This window comes from Jaculus jaculus, chromosome 12 (assembly GCF_020740685.1).
Source record: "Jaculus jaculus isolate mJacJac1 chromosome 12, mJacJac1.mat.Y.cur, whole genome shotgun sequence".
NCBI classification, from domain to species: Eukaryota; Metazoa; Chordata; class Mammalia; order Rodentia; family Dipodidae; genus Jaculus; species Jaculus jaculus.
In genome coordinates, this window is record NC_059113.1 from 16,189,447 (window position 1) to 16,207,327 (window position 17,881).

The 17,881-nt window shown below is 44.9% G+C and overlaps 1 protein-coding gene and 1 pseudogene across 1 annotated transcript in view; one reads left to right on the plus strand and one right to left on the minus strand.

The window, feature by feature from the left end:
• Positions 1–17,881, minus strand: part of Ebf2 (EBF transcription factor 2) — a 248,011-nt gene that overhangs the window by 24,668 nt on the left and 205,462 nt on the right. The window lies entirely within an intron of this gene.
• LOC123453664 lies at positions 11,553–16,064 on the plus strand (annotated as a pseudogene).

A 17,881-nucleotide genomic window follows, 5' to 3' on the forward strand; every position in this document is an offset into this window, starting at 1 on the left:
TGTGATGTAACCAGCTGTCTTATGCTTCTGCCAAAGTAAAGTGCACCATGCTTCCCGGTCCATGGTGGATTTATAATCCCTGAAACTGTGAGCCAAAATAAATATCCTTTAAGTTGCTTCTGCCAGGAATTTTGTCAAAGTGACCAAAAAAAAAAAAAAAGTAGGAAACGTTACAGAGGATGTGGCAGATTAAGTATACATGTTGCAGTCACCACTAGCCTGAGAACCTCCTCCAGGGAGATGGCATAGACACTGAGGAGACTCAAAACTCATGGAAGCAGAAAAACAGAGGCTGCCGAGAGCTCAACTCTAACGGAGACTTATAACACACACTCCGAGGCCCAGGGAACATTGTGGAAGAGAGGGCAGAAAGAATGTAAGAGCCACAGGGTGGAAAGGTGTTTTCTGAGACATTCCCCCCCCCCACCCACACACACAAAGACCTACTGGTGCATTCCTGATGACCTCCCTGTGAATACCAATAAACCCCCTGAGGAGGGCCCTCAGTAGAATGAGGGTAGAGGAGAGAGAACATGAGTATAACCCAATGGAAATATGACCAGTATGCAAGAGGTACACACAATAAAGTTCTCAGTTTTAAGCAACTAATACGATTATATATTATTTTTAACATGTGTAATCATGTTGCATCCTCACATCTGTATTTGACCCTAAGTACTACTTAAAGACTACCCTAACTCCAAGATCTGTTAATTACACATACACACACACACACACACACACACACACACACACACAGAGAGAGAGAGAGAGAGAGAGAGAGAGAGAGAAATATACAATCATGTACCACACAGAGTTTCAAGTAATGACATACTTCATATACACTGAAATAGATACCATGTATTTAGGTGTGTAGTGGGGTAAGCCAGGCTTGTTTGGTGAGCATGCTTAGAGAGTCACACAGACAAAATCACCTAACTATGAATTTTCAGAATGCTGTACCATCATTATGTGACATGTGACTATATATGTATACAACACAGCATTACATACATACATGAATTCTATTTTGCAAGTGTGTGTGTGTCTGTGTGTGTACATGTGGGGTACACATGTATGCGTGTATATGCAGAGGCCAGAGGTTGATATCAGGTGTCTTCCTTTATCACTTTCCACTTTATTTACTGAAGCAGGGCATCTCAGTTGAACCCAGAGCTCATTAATTGAGGTAATCTAGCTAGCCAGTTTGCGCTGGAGATCCTATCCCGGCCTCCTGACTTCTGGGGTTACAGGCAGATCAGCACACCTATTTAGCATTCACATAGATATGGGGAGGGGGGTTCAAACTCTGCTCATTATGCTTATCCAGTGAACACTATCCACTGAGCCACTCCCTAGACCTCATACATGAAATTCTGAAAGTATTTAACGTATTTAGATTTTGTTTTGCTGTGTAACTTGACAGGATTTAGACTCATCATAGAAATAGATCTCTGGGTATATCTAGGAGGGATTTTCTAGGTGCTAAGAGCTACCCTAAGTGTGTGGGGGGGTGTCATTCTATAGGCCGGGGTTCTGGATAGTATACAAAAGACAGAGCCAGCTGAACACAGGCATTCATCTCTGTCTGCTCCGTGACTGTGAGCTAAATGCGACGCCCCGACTCAGGTTCCTCCCGCTGCGTCTTCCCCACTGTGATGGACTGACCATATCCTCAACCTATGAGCGACATAAACCCTTCTTTCCTTAAGTTGCTTTTGTGAGGCGTTTTGTCACAGCAATGAGAAAGATAACTAACATGCCACATTTGTTTGTTTCTGTTTCCTTGAACACACCCCCTAATATATTCTGGGGTGAGAGGCAGCGAGACACCTGCTGTCAGAACACACACAAGAATAGCTGTGTGCACAACTGGAATCTCCCTGCCCTCGGAGCGGCTGTGGCACACAGTGATAGTGATGAAAATTCTTATTACCATCGGTGCAGTGCATGGCAGGGTCGCCACATCATGGGAATTCTGCAAGCCCTTTTCAACCTTTGCTCTTTGCCCCTCTTTGCCATGCTCGTGTTATCTGCACTTTAAATGCAGTCGCAGGTGGTACTGGACAGGAGCGGAACCCTGACTTCTCAAACCTCAAAACTGCTCTAACCATTTCTGCTCCAGGGGTACAGGGCTGGAGGCATGCAGTGTAGAACTTGCTTAGGCCGCCTGGCTCAGTCCCTGAGAAGAGAAAAGGCATCACTTGCTAGTAGCCAGCCAATACAACAGCTGTCTGATGCTGTGGGGCAAACACACGTGCAAGAAAATTCCACAAAACCACCCATAGCTTGTCTTTTGTGAGCTACGCAGTGTTGTTCTCCAAAGTGAAGGTTTTCTCGGATGGAGAGAACTGGAGAATTATAGACGTAGGCATGCTCACAACACGCTGGATGCAAATGAAAGTAATTCCCCAGGTAAGGCCTGACCTCTCCCAGACTCCACTTCTGCCCTGTCCCTTCCTCTCCCTCGGCATGGTCAGCTCCCGCGGAAGGCGTACACTGCCACTCTAGAGAGCACAGTGGTCCCTGCCACTAATCTCTTCTTTCTGGCTCTCTGTACAGCTCACAGAGAATGTGAGGAAGCTGGAATCCACTCAGCACAAGAAGCAGAAGGCACATGACAGTCCCTCTGTGATAGAATATATCAGACCTTTGTTCGCAATTTTCTCCTGTAACTGAAAACCACCAGCACACCAGTCTGAGGCATCTTCCCTCTGCACAGCTGCCAGCCCCCGACTTAGAACGAACATGGCATCGTGACCACAGTAGGTGAGCAAGTCACATTCTAAACTAAACAAGTAGATTAGGTCCCATGGTCTACTTGTTACGCTGATTGTTTTTGGTAGGTCTTTGCATATACAGTGAGACAGAACATGTTGCATCCGGAGGAGACAGGATAGAGTGACACAGTGTTATTATGAGTGTTGACAGGGAATAATCACTCACACATGCATGCACATTCACACGCACACACACACATGCACATACATGTCATTTAATGCAGTGCATGTTTGAAGTAGAAATCATAAGATCAAACCCACTTCAGGCTATGTTCAGTCTGCACCAAACCATAGAATATCTGCCTTCCATGTATCAAAGTTGAGTTGGACAACTTTTACATTGGTTGTCTTCTCTAGAATCAACTTCGCCTCAAATCCCAACTCCCCCCTCCTTACTCCCCCCCCCGACCTCCCTGGGTGTTCTCTGGCTTTGGTGGCCTGGGGTGAACCAAGCTAACCTCAATTAGCTAATGAGGTGCCCAAGAACCAGCACCAAGACTGTCTCGAAGGACCAGCCAGGTCATTAACCGCCATCATCCGTGTAAATTTACAACCTTGCCTACCACATGGAGAGCAGGATGCTGTGAAGTACTGCCAACCCCCTGGCTGACAGAGACAGACAGAGAAATAAATGCTGGCAAGACAAAAACAGAGTAAATTAAAAATATGCCTCAATCTATAGGCTCTATTTATCTATGCCTTTCTTTAGTAATATAACATTAAGGTAAAAGGTCATATCCCCACTGAAATATAATTTATATTTACCTTTTATTAAATAATTGTGGCATGGCATGAAGTTAAATATTACAGAAGCTAATCAAGGGGGAATTCAATAGAGAAGTCTCCGGCATGAGAATTCCGTCTTTGCTATACATAGAATGTCTTAATCCTCCGGTGGGAGTCATTCGGGTTTGCTTAAGGAGTTTAATAATACACATTTCAACTGCCACAGAATCTAAATCCCATTAGGATCAGCCTTGAAAAACTTTCATCAATACCTTGAGATTTCATAATATTTCTCCTGAGAGCTCACATCTGATGTGTCATTTCTCATTTTGATGGTGAGTATAATATATGAGCTTACTAACTTGCATATCTTGAGCCCAACAAATAGCTATAACTATAAGCAATGTGTGAAGCATTTCTTTTTTAAGTAAATAGTATTATTTAACTAAAAATATCTGCTTGGGAACCACTCATTTAACAAACAAAAAGCTAGCTGGTACTCAGTACTAGTTTTCCCACAGGACTGATGAGACATAAAAATTCTATAGGGGTTTTTATTTATTGTTTTATTATTTTCCAAAGAGGAAATTCCGGGAAGAGATAAGGCTTGCCCAAGATTACACATCTGCTTCCATTGGCTGGATTATAGGGGAAAAAAAGAGGTGCTTGTTGATGCTCTGGTCAGTCCCCATCAGCAGAACACTGTTATTGCCGGAAGTTATTTATACCTGCTCACTACCAGTGAAAGTTACAAAGATGGCAACCTCGAGACATGATGGTGTGTGTGTGTACAGATGGGTATGCATTGTGTGCAGGCCTAAGGACAACCTTGGGCGTCATTCTTCAGGCACAGTCCCCCTTTTTTTTGAGACAGTATCTCTCATTGACCTGGCTCACCAATTAGACTATATCAACATGATAGTATGCCACAGGGATCCGCCTCCTGGAGCTGGGATGAGAAGTGCAGGCCACCACACCAGCTTCTTTTTCTTGTTGTTGTTGTTGTTGTTTGGTGTGTTTATGTGTGTGATATGTGTGCATGTGTATGCATATTCATATGTGTGTGGGCATAGTGTGTGCAAGTAAGTGTGGGGGGTGTATATAGGTGAGAGGCTGACATCCGGGTCTTCCTCAGTTGTTCTCCACATTATTCAGGGAGTATCACTGAACCAAAAGCTCATCAATTTGGCTGAAATAGCTCAACAGTGAGCCACATGGAGTCCCTGACTCCATGTCGTTAATGCCGGGATCACAGGCAGGTGCCACCATGCCTATCAGCTTATGTGGGTGCTGGGGACCAGAACTCAAGTCCTCATCTTTGTCTGTGAGATTTAGCCATCCCTCCAGCCTCACACTTGCATTTTGATCGAGACTTGCACGTGTGGAATTCTCCACTCCTATTCTCATATTCATGATCAAGGAGGTGTAGATTTTGGAGCATTTTGCAATTCAGGCCTGTGCGTTAGGACTGCTCACGCTGTATGAAGCCAGCATGTTATAATGCTCCTGAGGTGAGGTGGAGATGCACTCAGCCTGTCAGGGGATCTGCCCTAGGTATTGACAGTGACCAGTGATGCCACCTTCATCCAATCACTGGTCCAGGTGGAGCTGTGCGGGACTTCTCTACAGACACACGTTTGGTTGAACTGTCCTCAAAGACTTGCTCTACAAATGAATGAATCTTCTTTAACGGAAGATAATATGTCCTCCAGAGTGAAGATGTTGCCAGTTTTTGTTCGTTTATTTGTTTGATTTCTATGCTTGATACTTTGACTTGCCAAAATTTTCCTTCTTTTCTCTCCTTTCTCTTACCCCTCATTTCCTTTCCCTCCCCTTCCTTCTTCTCTTCCCTTCACTTTCCTTTTCTTCCCTCCCTCCCTCATCCCTCAGTGGGTCCCTCACTCCCTTCCTGCCTACTTAATGATTCTAAGGCTCTTACCCATTTGTAGCAGGAACATTCTCCTCTGAGAGAGGCAGAAGTGGCAAGGACTGAAGTCACAGACTGCTGAATTACATTGACTTCACCTTGGTGACACTTTCCTCTCTCCTTATACCCCCCTGGATTCCATGTAGCCAACGTGTGGCATAGCCAATTAGAAAACAGAAGGAATGAAGATAACACAGGAGCCCATGCTTGAGAGGTGGCACCTGTCTTTGTAGACACAAGAACATGAGGAGAGAACCAAAGGTGCACATGCGAAAGATTAGACCAAAGCCTTTGATATTTAATTTTAAATGAAATATTAACTTAATATTTAATTACACATTGGTTTCAAGAAAACCCATGGCCTCAAGACAGATTGTTTGAAGAAGGGAGTAATATACACAGTTAAGGAGGCAACTGTAAAAATTAAAGATAAATTTCAAGGGTACACCTAAATGCCACAACGCAGCAATTATGATCCGTGCCTGTTCTCCGTGGTGTGTGCTCAGACTATCATAGTCAAGAGCATCCGTCCATTAAGGAGCTGGGTGAGGTCGTGGCTTCCTACCCTGGGGATGATGGTGGGGAGGACGTTAGCCTTTCTGCTCAGTTGAAGATGTTATCTGCCTGTAAACCTACAGGAGATCCAATGATCTAACCTGTTTCTAGTTTGAAGAGGGAACAGCTATATTCTAGTTGTTTTTTGATATCTGAGTTGGGTTTTTTTTTTTTAACTAAAATTCAGATTCATTTCCTCAATGGGAATCATCCCCCGTGATAATGTTAGGGGGAGAAATGAACAGATTCAAGGTGGATGAGTTACTGACATTTGAAATCCTGTTTTCACATCTGTGTGATAAATCCTTTTGGAGGGGAGACCCTGGGCTTCATGCAGAAACTTGAGGAGCAGGCTGAGTGGGATTTGATTGGAGGATTTGTGGGGTAATGCAGGTCACCTATTTCTCCTCCTGGCTGCTGCCTCTGAATATTTTATCCCAAATAATGTACAGGGGTGATTAATCAACACTTTGAGGCTTTGCTGAAGTTAAAGATAGGAAGTGTGTAAGGGAAGAGGTTTAATTAACGTGATTTCTTTGGCTTTCCAGCCCAGCTGTCACTGTCCACTTCTAAATTTAACTGCACAGCTTGTAGAACATCTGCACACATCTGGGCCAGCTAGGACTGTCTATCTTCTGTTCCTTCGGTACTCCCTTGACCCCCACCCACCATCACCACCTGCAAAGTCCATGTTCACAGAATGCCTCACCTTCTTTATTCCCTGAACAGTACTAATTCCTAATCTGGGCTGAGAGACTGAAGACATGATGTGGTGGGTCGTTCAAGAAGAATCCACATTTTACAGAAAAGACTCACACAAAGACCACTGCCGGTCATAGAGCAATGAGGGAGGAAGTCATGGAGACAGGTCACATCCACAACACGTCTTATCTTCATGTCAGATGCTTACCAAAGTGAATTCTCTGTCTACGTAAATATCTATATGCATCATTGTCTTTGTATGTACAACTTTATCATCGCTATAAAGTCTCTCTCTCCCTCCCTCTCTCTCTCTCTCTCTCTCTCTCTCTTTCTCTCAGTTTTTAGAAGTAGGGCCTTACTCTAGCCCAGGCTGACCTGGAATTCGCTATGTAGTTTCAGGGTGGCCTTGAATTCACAGCAGTCCTCCTGCCTCGGCCTCCTGAGTGGTGGTATTAAAGGCGTACACCACCACACCTGTCTGTATTTCTCTCTTTTTAGGTTAGAAAAGCTGTGCAAAAAAAAACGAAAAAAGGTATAGGATTTTCTCAAAAGTGGGGATGCAAATCTCAGCCTCTTTACTGAGTCACTGCGTCTTTTACTACCCCCCACCCCCCAACGTCACCCTCCAGTCTGCTGCCTGAAATCCAATATCCAAATAGCATAGTACTGGGAAATGTGGTCAAGGGCTGAAGTGTGGAACGACAGAGCTTGGATTGAATCAATTTGGTGACCATGGGCAGGTGACTTAATTTGTCTCTGCAACAGGATTCTCACCTATGACGCTGAGATAATACTAAAAACGTCATCATAGGGAGAGGTGGTGACTATGGAAGTTCTTAGGACGGGTGTGTCTTCATGTGCTCGGCAGATAACAGCTGTGATTACCGAATGGCTATGTCCAATTTGTTATCGTGTGTGTGTGTGTGTGTGTGTGTGTGTGTGTACTTAAGTGTAGGCAATTTTGGTGACGGTGTTTATTTGAAGGAAAGCTCTTTATTCACCACTGTGTATGCTAGGTGTGTCGGCCTACGAGTTTTTGGGGATTCTCTTGTCTCCACCCCTCGTCTCACCGTAAGATCACTGGTATCACAGACATGTGCTACCACGTCCAGCTCTACGAAGGTTCTGGGGGTCTGAGCTCAGGTTTACACACAGCAAGTGCTCTAGCTACTGAGCCGTCTCCCCAACGCCCATTTTGTTTCTCCCAGGTTCTGTTGTATGATAGAGTTTATCAGAGACATAACTTGTCATCAGGTATGCAGCCCAGATTCTGCAAAGTCCACAGGTGGAACCATGAAAAAAAAAAAAAAAAAAAGGATGTTCTTGTTCTCCTGGTCCACGACCACCTCTGTCAGTTTGCGCATCCCGCTCTGCACTGGGATCTGTAGGAGGGCGCTAGATGACAGTCAGGTGGGACAGTGCTTCGGCTCCCAAATGCTGTGGTCTGCATTCTCTCCTAAGGGGCTTCCTCAAGTCAAGGACAGCTGAGAACTCACTGCCCTGCCAACCGCTATGACCACACTGGTTGCATGATGACCTTTCCTCACTGCCAGTTTTCTGTGGAAAAGTTTTCTACAGCAGCTAAGGAGAGCCCTCCTCCTCCTCTTCCTCTTTCTCCTCTCTCAGCCTCAGCTGGCGCATCGCCTCCAGGTTTTCAAACTACGCAAAGGCAATTGGACTCTTCTGATGTGCTGGGTCCCGTGTGGCCCTCTCCTCTCTGCAGCAGCAAGACGGGTGTTAGTAAACCGTGGATGAGGGAAAAAAACAGACACGCAGAGCCACATTTGTGAAGAAAGCGTGTTGTTTTTCCGAGCCCTGATGTTGTTGATGCTGGACGTGGCAACAGCCACCACGGGGAGCTGATTAGTGAGTTCTACTCAACAAGAGCAGGTGCATTCTAACCAATTCAGCTCCGTCATGGGGGAACGTCCCTGAACCACCAGCAGCTAGACGACGGGCCACAGGTGTGTGTGGAAGGGTGCGGGTAAAGGAGAAGAGATATGCTGAAGCCTCCCTCCCTGCCTTTGGAGTTTTAAATTCCCATCTAGAAAGTGCCGCTTAGGAGTGAACAGTACTGTTGTGCTCTGTGATGAAATGCCTTCATCTCCTAAGAGAACCCTGGCAATTCCCCGGAGCCACAAGCAACAGCTTCCAGAGTAGAACTCAGGTCTCCACAACTCATTTCTTTAAAAAAAAAAAAAAATACATGTTTTCAGGCTGGGTAGATAATGCAGTCGGCAAAATGATTGTCACACAGCATGAGGACCTGAGCTCAGATAAAAGAGCTACATAGAAATGCTAGGCATAGGGCTGGAAAGATGGCTTAGCGATTAAGCACTTGTCTGTGAAGCCTGAGGACCCCGGTTCGAGGCTTGATTCCCCAGGACTCACGTTAGCCAAATACACAAGGGGGTGCATGCATCTGGAATTCATTTGCGGTGGCTGGAGGCCCTGGCATGCCCATTCTCTCTCTCTCTCTCTCTGCCTCTTTCTCTCTCTGTCTGTCGCTCTCAAATAAATAAATAAAAATAAACAAAAAAAAAAATGCTAGGTATAGTAGCCTGAGCCTGTAATTCCACCTCTGGGGAGATGGAGACAGGAGGTTCCCCAGGGCTTGCTGGCCAACTAGTCTAGCTGAATTGATGAGGACCAGGTTCAGTGAGAGAGCCAGTGTCAAGAAATAAAGCTGAGAGCAACCGAGAAAGGTACCTGACATTGACCTCTGGCCTTCAAATGCATGTGTGCACACCTCCATGCACACGCACATGCACACACACACACACACATGCACATACCAGTGCCCACATACACACAAACGTGTGCATACAGACTCCCAAGCTCCAGCAGGGCATGCTTTGACATGTCTGCAATGGCTGTGTGCAGGTTTCCTCATGATTAGTCAAATTAGGAACGGGCTTATGGGTAACAGTATAATTAGTATCCAAGTTTTAAAGACAATGGGACTCAAGGAGAAAAGGACAAACAAGTGGTCAATGTCCCCGCAGTGTCCAGAGCAGCCCAGGTCATTGACCCACTGCATCCCCTCTCAGATTCACTCTCTTCCCACCAAAGCTCTCTGCGTTTCAATCTTTTCTTTTGTACCGCAGTCCTGACTCTGTGTGTGTGTGTATGTGTGTGTTACTATTGGAGCTGAGTCTAGACTTAGAGTGACCACAAGAACCATTCCACAGTGAAGCCCCCCAGATATGGGACTGGAGTTGTGAGGTGGTCAGAGAGTGTGGCCCACAATACGCACCCCAGTCCTCAGAGGCCAAGTCAACTAGAAACCCAAGAGGCCTTTATCCACCTCCCCATGGGAAAAGGCCACAACTCTGTGGGCCAGCTACAGTCAGGAGTTGGGTCTAGGTAGAGGATTGTTGTGTTCTGTCACTGGAAGGAGCCCGTGGCTTTCTGATTGTCAGGCTGAGATGAAATCAACACATTGTCAACAATGTCACTGCAGTGGGAAAGACTGGAACCACCCATCCGTTTCCTGCGGGGCCTGGGACTCGCCATGCATGACATCAGCTTCTTTTCTTTTGACCTCATGGCAGAAATTCCTCTAGATATGGCCAGCTCCCTGAGCTGTCCTAGGCAGTGTTGGCATTTCTGGTTTCTTCTCTGAGAAAGAGGAACCTCCCAGGACCCGCCCTTTCCACTCCTGCCTCTCTATGCTCTTTCCTCTCAGAGGGGCCTTCTGGAGCGAGAGACCTTCATACCTGAACACCGCCCATTGTTCTTCTAAGTCCTCATTAAAATTATTTAATTTACTACAGGGATGGAGGAGAGATGGTTTAGCGGTTAAGGCACTTGCCTGGGAAGCCTAACAACCCAGTTTTGATTCCCCAGTACCCACATAAAGCCAGTCACAAAACGGTGCATGCATCTGGAGTTCGTTTGTAATGGCAAGAGGCCCTGGCATTCATTCGTCCATTTTCTCTCTCTTTCTCTCTCTCTACCCTTACAAATGAATAAATAAATAAAAATTAAAAATAATCCAATTCACTACAAAGTAATAGAAACAAATAACCAACAAGCATTTCAGCTCCAACATCCAATATCACAATTGTTTGCATTTTGGTACAACTGTTCAGTTTTCATATGTGTAAAGGTTAGATCATACCAAGCATACTGTTTTCAAGGGTTTTTTTTTTTTAAATAACAACATTATTTTGTATTCTTTGAAATGGGGTCTTATTATGTAGCCCATGCTGGTCTGGAATTCATGACCCTCCTGTCTCAACTTCCAGAGTATAGGGTGTAGGCATGCACCATTATACCCATCTATTGATATTTAGTGTCTTTTTTTTAACAGGGTCTTGTATTATTCAAGCCAGCCTCAAACTCAATATGTAGCCAAAGATGACCTTGAACTCCTAATCTGCCTACCTCTACCTCCCACATGCTTGGATTACAGGTGTATACCACCATGTCCCAGCAAGCTATATCTAGGTTTTTAAAAAACTTATATCACACGAGTCTTTCATGCTAATAAACTGTCATTGATGGCATTATTCCTTATTAAAAAGAGTAAAGATGTTTCATTATTTAATACATCCCCTACTGGACATCAAGGATGCTTTAAATTTTTCACAGAAATAAAAAGCTCTCCAATGAACAGCCTAGGGTAAATTCAATGATTTCCTTATCAGACATTCCTGACAGTAGACTGGCTGGGTCACAAGGCATGCAGATTTTTAAGAACAGAACCACCCAGGAATTCTTCTTTAACCATCTACCTTCCTACAGGGGTGAGGTAGAAAGTTCTAGCCTTTTGATATGGCCCAGTGGATAAAGCACTGGTCACATGAGCTGGAAGACCAAAGTTTGCATCCCCAGCACCTATGAAATGCCAGTGTGGCATGTTGACCTATGAAGGCAGAGACAGGAGCAATCGAGATAGTTACATCAGCCAAATCAGAAAGCTCTGGGCTCAAGTAAGAGATGCTAACTCAGGAAATAAAGGGAAGAACAATTGAGGAAGATACCTGACACCAACCGCTGGCCACCACACACACGTGTACCTATCCCTGCACACATGCACCCACATATATACGAACATGCATGCCAACCCCCCCAAAACACACACACCCACACACACACCCCACCCCACCCCACACACACACACACACACACGTCCAGCCTTCTAGTTTTACCAACCTGGATATTTTCATTTATTAAAAAAAAAAAAAAAAAGCCTGAGATGGGCATGGTGGTGCATACCTTTAATCCCAGCACTTGAGAGGCTAAGCTATAAAGATCACCATGAGTTAAAGGTCTGCCTGGCCTACAGAATCAATTCCAGGTCAGCCTGGGATGGAGTGATAGCCTGCTTCAAAAAACAAAATATTGGGGCTGGAGAGATGGCTTAGTGATTAAGGCATTTGCCTGCAAAGCCAAAGGATCCTGGTTTGACTCTCCAGGACCCATGTAAGCCAGATGCACAAGGGGGTGCACGTGTCTGGAGTTTGTTTGCAGTGGCTGAAGGCCCTGGTGTGCCCCCCCACTCTCCCCCTCCCTCTCAAATAAATAAATAAAATATATTTTTTTAAAAATTGCCAACTTGATAAGGAAAGATGACAGTACTCTTGTGGCCTTAGTTTTCATTTGTATGATTCTTAATATGATTGGAATTTTACATGTTTAGCATTTAACTATATTTATTCTAATTATTTCCAATGATCTTTGCTATCTTTCTTCTGTGTATTGGTCTTTTTATCCTTAGTATGCAGTATATCTAACATTCACCTCTTTATCCACATTGCATAACAGAGAAGTTTACCATAGGATCATGCAATGAAGTTTTGCTTAACAAATAAATAAGTCCTCTTGTACCTAAGATAATGCGTCCTCCAGAGTAAAGATGTTCTCAGCTTGTTTGTTTGTTTATGCTTGATACTTTGGCTTGCCAAAATTTTCCCTCCCTTCCAGTTCCTTCCTTTCCCCTTTCTTCTCCACCCCCACTCCTCTTCCCTCCCTTCCTTTGCCCCCCCCCCCACTTCTGTGGTGGCTGTGAATGTAAATGTCCCCATAGCCTCATGCATTTAAAAAAAAATTTTTGTTTATTTTATTTATTGGAGAGTGACAGACAGAGAGAGAAAGAGGCAGATAGACAGAAAGAGAGAGAATGGGCGCGCCAGGACCTCCAGACACTGTCAATGAACTCCAAACACGTGCGCCCCCTTGTGCATCTGGCTAACGTGGGTCCTGGGGAATCAAGCCTCGAACTGGGGTCCTTAGGCTTCGCAAGCAAGTGCTTAACCGTTAAGCCATCTCTCCAGCCCCTCACATATTTTTGATTAAGCCTCCTGCTAAAGTCCTCAGCAGGCAGAGCCCTGCTGGAGGAGAGTGTCACTGGGGGCAGATCTGGAGTGTAGCCTGCTGTGTGTTCAGAATGAGCTAGTGCTTGCCGGTGATGGATGTGTGATGAAGTGGGCAACCTTCTTCTACCACAGTGAAGCTATCCCTGGAATCTGTAAGCCTAAAATACACCCTTTTCCTCTATTAGCTGCTTCTGGTCAGATGTTTGTCCTAGCAAAGAGAAGAGAACTGCCACGCCTTCCCTTCTGTTTTGTTTCGGCCCTACCAAGGATTGGACCCAGGACCTCGCACATGTGACACGAGTCTTCTGCCACCAAGCTATGTCTCCAGACCCCCAATTTTCCTTTGACACCATCCCATCTTTTAAAAAAAATTGTTTATTTTTATTTACTGATTTGAGACAGACAGACATACAGAGAGAGAGAGAGAAAAGCAGAGAGAAAGAGAGAGAGAGAGAATGGGCACACCAGGACCTCCAGCCACTGCAAACGAACTCCAGACACAAGCGTCACCTTGTGCATCTGGCTTACGTGGGTCCTGGGGAACCAAACTGGGATCCTTTGGCTTTGCAGGCAAATGCTTTAACTGCTAAGCCATCTCTCCAGCCCACACTCCCATCACTCCCATCTTTTTTGCTTGGTGGTCTCTTTTCATTGTCAAGGTGAGCAAGGATCAAGGGATAATTAGTTTTCTGGATAATCTTGAAACATCTGTATTTTAACAGTATTTAGTTTGAAGATATTTCAAGTTACATGAAATGAATCTTTTCTTCTCATTAAGTCTTAACTAGTTGGCCCCATACATTGTTGCCAACCTTTTTCATCTTTCCATACCGACCTGAGAAAGCCTCCTCACCACGCTCACGCTGAAGTCCAACACACTCACTATGTGCAGAAACAGTTTAGTTTTAGATTTTTCTCTTCTGTTGCATGACATTTCTACATGTTTCTGCAAGACCCCATATTCTTTTAATTATCGAAACTTAAAAATAGTTTTAATGTCTGCAAGGGCAAGGCCCTCTCATTTTTCAAAATCAGGGCCTCTATTTTAACACCTTTCCAGGTGAACTTTGTAAAGTTTCCTCGAACATGTTGTTGGTATTTTGTTTGGCATTGTATTAAATTTATTCATTAATCGACATCTTTACAATATTAAATCTTCCCACCTCTCCGCCAGCTGGAAGTATTTTGTCCTTCCTTTGAACTCCCCTAGCACTTTATACCTTTTAAAAAAATGCACTTTCTAACTTTGCCCACCCAATTTTTCAACCCTGAAACTTGAGTATTGTCCCCATCCCTCCTCTCCCCAGCCTTCACCCCATCCAATCAATCAGCAAGCCTGTCATTGCTACCTCCTAAATTTCGTCCACTTCTGCCTGTCCCCACCATGAACACTCTCGTCCAAGCTGCTGTCATTGCAGGTCTGGGCCACCATCCTGGCCTCCATCTGACCCCTCAGCACCCACAATAACTCGAAAGCCATCATCCATGCCGCTGCCAAAAGGGACCTTTAAATGCAGATCTGATCATGACAATATTCCCCACAGCACTTGAGTAAGAGCTAAGGAAAGGGGCTGAAGAGATGGCTTAGCGGTTAAGGCACTTGCCTGCAAAGCCAAAGGATCCGGGTTCACTTTCCCAGGACCCACGTTAGCCAAATGCACAAGAGGGCGCATCCGTCTGGAGTTTGTTTGCAGTGGCTGGAAGCCCTGGTGCGCTCATTCTCTCTCCCCCTCTCTCTGCTTCTCTTTTTCTCAAATAAATAAATAAATAGAGCTGAGGAAATAGTTCTGAACGAGGCCTGGCCCCCACACTTTCTTCCAGCTTTCACTCTAACTCTTAAATGTTTGCCTTCTGCCTCGTTCGTTCGTAGGGACAGTCAATAAAACTTGCTCTTTTCCACCCCAGGGCCTTTGAATGTATTGTCTTGTCTGTTTAGACTGTTGTAAGTTCTCCCTGTCACCTAACTTTAACAAGATCCAGTTCTAGCTTGGAGGCGCACAACTTGAATCCCGGCTCCCAGGAGGCTGAGGAAGAAGGACAGCTGTGGGTTTGGAACATCCTGGGGTTACAGAGTGAGTTCCAGGTCAACCTGGACTAGAGTGAGACCCTGCCTCTGAAAGAAAAATAAACAACATAATAAAAGGAAAGAGATGCTGAACTCCCTCGTCAGGGACGCTTTTCCTGTCTCAGCCTCCTCTTTCTCCTCTCCCTGAGCATTCCAGCCCCTACCTCGGTATTTCCGTCCCAAGCTGGCTGCTGCACAGCGTGTGCTACAGACGTTTCAGCAGGATGCACCATAACTCCTGTGTAAAAAGTCTACCAAACTAGCGCCCAAGGGAACTAAGGCCAAGAGTAGAAAGAAAAAGAACAAAGAGAAGAGAAAATGAGAGGAGGATGAAGAACATCAATTTGATATTGTTGGAATCTGGTGGACTGTGTCCAACTTCCATGAAATGTCAGGAAGCACTGCCATTGAGATGGGTGAAGGAACCTACGTTATACACTTGACAGAGGTCTCCAGGACCACCACATAAAGCAGCCAATGAGGGTCTGGGACCTCCAGAGCAGTTGACTGTGTCAGACTGTCTGACTCCTGCACTGACATCTGGCTGTGGAAAGTATCTTGGTATAAGCTCAGGTGGACTCATTGTTGAGTCCTTCAGATGCAACTGGGCCAAGAGAACAAAGGTATTCCACGATGGGAATGTGGCTTTGCTGGCCTCAGGTAGCTGCTTTATTGGATGTAATGAAGCAGGAGATGCAGAAGCAGAGAGTGAAATAGCAAGAGGAAACAGAAATAATAAAGATCAGGTCCTGGGCAAAGAGAGAAGCCCAGAAAAAAAAAAAAAAAAGATGACAGCTCAGAAGACAAAGGAAATATAAAACAGTGTAAAATTAATTATGCAAAGAAATTTTAAGAGCTTCTAAGACCGAGAACTTAAAATAAGTAAAGATGCCAGTAAAATTCTTTAAAAAACTCAGAAAGATGAATTTTTACACAAGATGCTTCTGGACAGGAAAGGCAGAAAAGCCGACAGATACTGCAAATGACTGGCATTTCTGAGCTCCTGTGATTTTGCTGAATGAAAGTATTCGGGACAAGTGCAATAAAAAATTAATTTAAAAAATCAATTTTTTCCAGAACTTTGCAGACTGTGGCAGGAAGATCCAAGGTCCAATGCCAGTTTGGATTACATATCCAGACTTTATGTTTAAATAAGTAAATGAGGGCTGAGGAGATGCCTCAGTGTATAAAGCACTACTTCATAGAGGAAAACCAGAGTTCAGAACTCCAGCACCCAGTCAAATGCTGGGAGGACATGATGCTATACTTATAATCCTAGCATTGGGAGACAGACACAAGGGACCCCCGACACAAGCTGTTCACTATAGACTAGCCAAATCAGTGATCTCTGGGTTCAAGTGAGATTGCTTCAGTAAATAATATGGGGCATAATCAAGGAAGAGGCCTGAGATCAACCTCTGGCTTCCACATGCATTTGCACTCACATGCATACAAAACACATATACATATGTCCACATATGCATGTCCATGCGTACCACACACACACATGCATATACAAAACAAAAGAAAGAAAGAAAAGGGAAAAAATTAAAATAATAGGCAGGCATGGTGGAGCATACCTTTAATCCCAGTATTTGGGAAGCAGAGGTAGGAGAATTGTTGCAAGTTCAAGACCAACCTGGGACTACATAGTGAATTCCAAGTTAGCCTGGGCTAGAGTGAGACCCTGCCTTGGATAATATAATAATGATAATTCTCTTAGCACATAATAGTTGTCCTATTTGCAATTCCTTGCTCAAGTCAATGGCCATGATGAGGACATTAATGACAATAAAAGTTGTCTGAGAACACATATTAAGCAGTGAGATGCTGGTCACTCTCTGTCCCCTCCATCCCGAGTGCCTTACCTGCTAAGGTACGTTAAACTTGACTTCCCCAGCCTGTGAGAACAGGCAGTTAAGTCTCCAGGAACCGGGTAAGGGGTCCAGTGACACGCACTAGCTTGAAGTCACCATGGCAAAGAACATTTGCATGATGAAAAGTAGGAAATGCTGCAAACCACACTTGTTTGGAAACATCTTTTCCTGGACTGTCACTTGATCAGTCTTTACCAGTTTGTCATTGTCTGCACACACAGTCACTGTACCCTGTCTCAGCTCTGTGAAGTATATATCCCCTTATATAAGACAGGGAAAGGATATCATGTGCATGTGTGCATGCAGGTGCACGTGTGTGTGAGTGCACAGGTATACGTGTGCATGTAAGGGCCAAAGGATAACCCTAGGTGTCATTCCTCAAGAGCCCATCCACCTTTTTATTTTCGGAGACGGGGCCTGGAACTTACTAAGTGGGCTAGGCTGACAAGGAAGCAAGTCCCTGGGGATCCTCCTATCTCTGCTTCCTAAGCATTGGGATTGCAGTCACATGCTGCCACGCCTAATTTTTTTTTTTTTTTTTTTTGAGGTAGGGTTTCACTCTAGCCCAGGCTGACCCGGATTTCATTATGTAGTCTCAGGGCGGCCTCAAACTGACAGTGATCCTCCTACCCCTACCTCCCAAGTGCTGGGATTAAAGGCATGAGCCACCACGCCCGGCTCCTAACATATTTTTTTTTTTACATAAGTTTTAGGGATTCAACCCAGATCCTCATGCTTGTAAGGCAATCATTTACCACCTGAGCTCTCTCCCCAGCCTAGGTGGGGAAAGGAGTTCTTCAGAGAGTAAGACAAGCTGTGAGCCCTGGCTTGCCGATGCCACAGTATGAGCAGGCCACCCTTAGGTCACAGCGTCTCTGAAGGTAAGGCTCTACAGCTCTGGTAAGTCGCCAGGATCTCTGGCATGT